Source organism: Onychomys torridus, chromosome 16, assembly GCF_903995425.1.
Source record: "Onychomys torridus chromosome 16, mOncTor1.1, whole genome shotgun sequence".
In the NCBI taxonomy this organism is placed as follows: domain Eukaryota; kingdom Metazoa; phylum Chordata; class Mammalia; order Rodentia; family Cricetidae; genus Onychomys; species Onychomys torridus.
Window position 1 is genome coordinate 61514376 of NC_050458.1, and position 6479 is coordinate 61520854.

Consider the following 6479-nt stretch of genomic DNA (forward strand, 5'->3'; position numbering starts at 1 on the left):
GTGTGTGTGTGTGTGTGTGTGTGTGTGTGTGTGTGTGTTGATTACCTGCCGCCCTCACTAGAGTGTAACCAGGTAAGAGTGGGGCTTAATTCAGTTTGAGCACCATATCTCCTGAGTTCATAAGTGCAGGAACAAAGAATTCGGAGTTTCTCCAGAAGCAGAAGAAACTGATGCTCTAACCTGACTGAAGGGCATCCATCCTATCCCTTACAGGCCACAGCAGAACTCTTGATTTCCCTATCAAAACTGTTCCTTTCCTCACCTAGCTAACTTGAAGGAATGGCAGTGATTGATAGGGGCTCGACCCCCGGGCCACTTACTCACCTTAAACTCTCATTTAGTCTGCCTTTCCTCAACCCATCAACAAGTCATGCCCATTGTCCTCCTAACTCACATCCTAACCTGCATGTGGATCCAGTCTGTGTGCTCACGGTCCAGTTCCGACCCAGCAGTCAGAAAACCTCTGAACGTAAGTAGAATCTCTCTTTTTTGGGGGGTGGGCTGGGGTGAGGGGGTAGTGTTTCTGTCTCTGTAGCCCTGGCTGTCCTGGATCTCTCTGTAGAACAGGCTGGCCTCAAACTCAGAGATCTGCCAGCCTCTGACTCTCTAGTGTTGGGATTAAAAAGCTTGCACCACCATGCCCAGCTCAAATTTCTTACGTAAAGCGAGAAATCATTTCTTCCCTTACAGAAAGCCCTCTAGAAACCTCGAATTGCAATCAAACTAAAATTGTGTTTCCTACTTAACATTACACACCTGGCTGTGCCCTTGGTAATCTCAGTCTCCTCTCTACCACTCTCTCTCCATTTTTATCCTTAAATAATATAGCCTAAAAATATTTGCCCCAGCACTTCAGCCAAGGTTGATACTCACTGTTTTATTTCTATTGTATTTCTACACGAAATGAAAACATGATGTGTGGGATGGTTTTTTGTTGTTTGTTTGTTTTGTTTTTTGTTGTTGTTGTGTTTTTTTGTTTGTTTGGTTTGTTTTTTGAGATAGAATTTCTGCATAGCCTTGGCTGTCCTGGAACTGACTCTATAGACCAGGCTGGCTTTGAACTCAGACATCTGCCTGCCTCTGCCTCCCACGTGCTGAGATAAAGGCGTACGTCACTACACCTGGCTTGTTCCTTATTTTTAAATATATCTTTTATTTAGATGATTTCATACATGAGAACAATGTATCTTGATCATTTCCACTTCCCCAGGCACTCACATGTCCGGCTTCCCTCCTGCATGTCCTCTCTCTTTTCTTGTAACCCGCTGAGTTCCATTAGTGCTGCTTGGTGGAATGTTGGTTCATCTTGTTGGCTTAGTCTTGAACATGTTTCAGGCAGATGTGAAGGACCACGTCGTGTCCGCGAGACAGCGTTGCACAGCGCCCCTTCCATTCTCTGGCTCCTAGATTCTTTCCGCCCCCTCTTCTATGATGTTCTTAAAGTCTTGAGAGTTGGCGAGGGATGATACGGATGTTTCCACTAGGGTTGGATACTGCTTGTTTTTGTTGTTTATCTGCTAATGATCTTTGACTCTCTGCAACTTCCCCCTCCCACATCTCTTTCTGCATCGTTGACTCCAGTATCTTATGTGATACGTAGGTGGCCAACAGCAAAACGTTTGCCGAATTTATTATACACTTGATTTTTCCCCCTTACCTGTCGCACACACCAGACTGATCGTTGCAATGGACACTCTTGTTTCCTCTCTTTCTCAGACCCACTCTTCTGCAAGCCACAGGTAGGAGAATAATTGCTAAGACTTGTTTTCCAATGGCTTTGTTTCATCTAATTAAACGATAGCCTGACTCCCTTGTCCCAAGACAGGGTTACTCGAAGTTCAAACTTAGACACTAGCATTATAGAAAGATGATAAAATTACTTTTCCTCCCCTCCTTCTTCCTCCAAACCACACCCTTTCCTTTATTCCCAGGAATTCCATATGTTCTTGTTTTATTTTTAAATTGTCCAATAGAATTATACACTTTATGAAAGACATTTTGAAATGTGTTTACATATGAAATGGCTCGAGGGCTGGAGAGATTGCTCAGGGGTTAAGAGCACTGGCTGCTCTTCCAGAGGTCCTGAGTTCAATTCCCAGCAACCACATGGTGGCTCACGACCATCTGTAGTGAGATGTGGTGGCCTCTCCTGGCCTGCAGGGATACATGCAGGCAGAACACTGTATATATAATAAATAAATAAATCTTAAAAAAAAAAAAATGGCTCGAGTAAGCTAAGTAATATCTGCATTGTCTCACATAGTTATCTTTTGTGAGGGTAAGGACACTTAAAATCTCTCTTCGAATATTCAAAATAAAATATATAGTTATTAGGTACAGTCACCATGATGTACAATATACCTTGTGAACTTACTCTATTTAACTGAAATTTCCTATTCATTCTCCTTGTGTGAGTGGTGTAGATGTATGGTGTATGTATACCCATGCTTACTCTGTAAAGGCTAGAAGTCAATGTATCTTCCCTATCACTTTTCACTTGATCTTTCGAGGCATGATTTCTTAGGGAATCTGGTGCTCACTGATTGGCTAGTATGACTGGCCCACAAACCACTGGGATCCTCCTGTCCCTGCTTCCTAAGGCTGGGATTATAGGTGCATGCTGCCATACTCATGATCTTTTGTAAAAATGTGGGTTCAGGCCGGGCGTTGGTGGCTCACACCTTTAATCCCAGCACTTGGGAGGCAGAGGCAAGGGGATCTCTGTGAGTTCGAGGCCAGCCTGGGCTACCAAGTGAGTTCCAGGAAAGGCACAAAGATCCACAGAGAAACCCTGTCTCGAAAAACAAAAACAAAAAAATGTGGGTTCAAGCCGGGGCAGTGGTGGTGCACGCCTTTAGTCCCAGCACTCAAGAGGCAGAGGCAGATGGACCTCTGAGTTTGAAGCCAGCCTGGTTTACATATCAGGTTCCAGGACAGTCGGGGCTATACAGAGAAACTCTGTCTTGGGGGAAAAAAAGAAAAGAAAAGAAATGTGGGTTCTGTGGCTGTAGACTCAGGTCCTCATGCTTGTACAGTAAGCACTTGACCTTGCCATCTTCAAATTTAACCACAATATCCTGTCTGGTAGTTCTATTCCTTAGTTCTATAACCTCAAGTAATTTAAATTTCACATGAGATCCTACAGTGTAAGTCTTGGCTTATTTCACTTATCAGAATGGTTTCCAGTTTTATTCACCAAGGCAAAGGCTGCCTTTATGACCTGCTCTTCAGACACTTTTCTTTCCTCTGTCATATTGTGTTTACCCACAAACACAAGACATGATTCAATGCAGAAGACTAGAGATAAGCATGGATGTCGGCAGGGAGAATCGTTGGGCTGTACCTGTGTTGGCTACCACAGAGGGTTTGTCAGCCAGGCACAAGGGCAACAAATGCACTATGCAATGAAAAGTGGCTTAGACTAGAGCACATAGTAGGAGGTTTGCAGAAAGAGCAGTTTCGAGGGTAACTTTTGGCCATGATAGTATTCTCTAAAACTAGTTGTAACTCATGTTCCCCCCCACCCCAATTCTGACCTCTTTAATATCCTGGGGGTGTCTCCCAATAGGACTACAGGCTGACTAGAATGGTTTTGGAGGTCAAAGGGCAGAACATCCACTGGGGAGGACAGAGGTGTCAATTCTAAGCCAATTTTATTAAGAGAGATAATATTCCCTGACAGCGCTGCTGTGATGTTTCATGCTCCATTGACCAGGACCAAGTAACTCAATCATGTATAAACAGGGCATTATGCAGCGAAACCATGTATTGGTAAGCATGTTCAATGCATGCTTTCCTCCACAAGAATAAAATTCCCGTGCCCCCAGACAGCCTTAAAAGACCTTTTAAGAAATATTCGGGTAGATTTACAGGTATTTTGGTATAAATGTTTAATGTTAGTGAGACTGGGAAACTCTCCAGGGACTCAGCATCAGCATCCTTTCTGTCTCCTCCCTAAAGAGGAGGGATGGCCTGATTTAGGTGCTTTCTGTAATGCTTATCACTGCCATTTCCCAGTGGCCCTGCAGTGGTCCATTTTGCTAGGTGTAGGAAAGAATGGCAGAGAAGATGAAGGATTTATGAACCTAGTTCTTTTCCCTGACACCTGCAATCCAGCAATGAATGGGGTGGGAAGTGAAAGCCTATCACACCTGTTCTCACACATGTCCACAGGTTTATGGAATGCTCACACTCAGAATGAAGAAGTAAGCGAGAAAACGAGGAGTGTGTGCACTTACACAGATGTGCGCTTTGGTGAATAGTCTGCTACATTCAATTGTTTTGAAAAACAAAATCTCAGATCACTACAATTTTCCAAAATGTAACTTTCCCCCCCTTTTTTAACGTATGGGCAGTCTTTTTGTTCAAAGAGAAAGAAAGGACAGGGGTTTATCGATATATTGGACCGACTTTGAGGCGACAACCTTCTTGGCCTTCAATTTCCTGATCTTTCTTTGCCCAAGGCTAAGATACTGAAATAAGGATTTACTAAAATTAACATACTTGCAATTCTGGTTGGGGAGAGAGATTTATGGGCTTGGTTCTGAGATCTTTACTCACAGAAACTCTCACTGTTTGGGCAGAAACCTTTGGCACAATGTTGTCTCATGTAGAAGCCTGCATCTTTGGGTCTGGGAACAACCAGGAGCTAATTGCCACTTCACCGGATGCCACCGCATTCTGCAACACTCACCGGTGTCAACCGATGGGAACCAACCCGTCGCTAAAACTGTTCATTTGTTTGCTTGAGGCGAACCACACACACACACCACACACCCCGTTTACAGCCCAAGGGTGTCATGGATGGGGTCACCCCTGGGTGGGTGAGGTCAAGCTCCTCAAAATTGCTGCCTCGGGGAGCAACTCTGTGAGGCATTGTTTCTGGATGGGGAGAATGATGACTTAGTATTTATTTTCCAGGTGGGTGAAGTCAGGACGAGCTTTGTTTAGGCGACCATCGGTTCCCCACGCGGAGCCGCAAGACGCCCATCCCAACCGCTCCTCCCTCCGTCCTGCTCCATCCAGGAGCGGTGGGACCCGACCGTGGAGCTGGGCTGGCGGGGCTGACGGCGCGGTGGAGGCGCCAGGGTGCCGCTCCTCGCCCATCGGGATGCCAGGCGACCTCCTGGCAGCCGCAGCGCGGCCAGGCAGCGCGTGGAGCACGGGGAAAGTCAAGGCCGAGCCCGGGAGGGAGGAAGGGGGCGGGGTCTGCGCTAGCGGTTCCCCGGGGGAGGGCGGGGCTTGCGCCGGAGCGCGCGGGCGGGGAGGGGCCGTTCCCCAGGGAAAAGGAGGAACCGGGCGGGAAGGGGGCGTGGCCCGCGCCGCGCAGCCTCAGTTCGCCTGCTGAAAATTTTCCACTGAGGCTGCGGGCGCCAAGGCCGGCGAAGCGCGCGGGCCGTGTGGCTGCGCGGAGGTGTTCTGCGCAGCCCGCCTCGGCTCAGCCAGCGCCCACGTGACGGTGATTCACTCTCTGGGTTCCGCCTTCCTCCCGGGTGCGTGGCGGGAGGGATGCAAGGGACTGGGTACCGCAGCGGGGAGCCAGTGACACGGGCCATCGAGGCATCCCCGGACGTCGGGGCTACTCCCGGGTGCTTTGAGGAAAGCCGTGAGGCCCGGCGCGGTTTGACACGCGCGGCGGTGTAGGCACGTCCCGAGGCGGGAGCGAGGACAGCCGCCCCATGTGCAGGTGCTCGCACTCGTGGTCCCGACGTGGGCAGCTGTGCGGTGCAGAGCGTCCCCCCACACACTCACACCCCAGCCCACCCCTGCCCGAGCGAGCAGGGGCCCCGCAGGCGCTCGCAGATGTCACGTTAAATCCGCAGACCCACGAGGAACTCCCCGAAGCGTCGCGGGGTGATTCCAGACGGTTCCCAGCGAGGATTTGGAAATGGCATGCATACTCCCCGAGGCGACTCCAAGTACACTCCTAGGCTGCTGTTTGGTTGAGGAGACATTACGTAGACACTCCGCCCTTATCTCGGCCCTCGGGAGGAAGCCTGCAATACGGCAGTGCGGCGACTGTTTCCACTGGTGGCGTTTTAGATTCTTTCTAGTAATTGTGACCATTTTTCTTTTGAGTCATCCCGTCAAAGTCTTGGAAGGGGAAGAAAAAAAAAAAAAAAAACCAGCAACAGGGAAATAAACACAAAGACCACACACACACACACACACACACACACACACACACACACACACGCCTCTGAATTAGGAAATGAATAGCTGACTTTCCTGGGAAGAGGTCTTCAAGGCGATGTGTTGTTGAGTTCAGATTTCTTCACAGATGTGCCTGGGGCCCCTTTCTGTCCCCCAAGTGGAGCAAAGGACAGAATGACGAAAGTTGCCGAATCTGAGGGATGTCTACTTCCCACCTTTGTTCTAACTTCCGAACTATGCATTTTATTTGTTTGGTTTTTAGAATTTCCTGGAATTAGAAGCATTGTAATTAATGAGACTAGATAATACTTAGTCATCACGGTAGA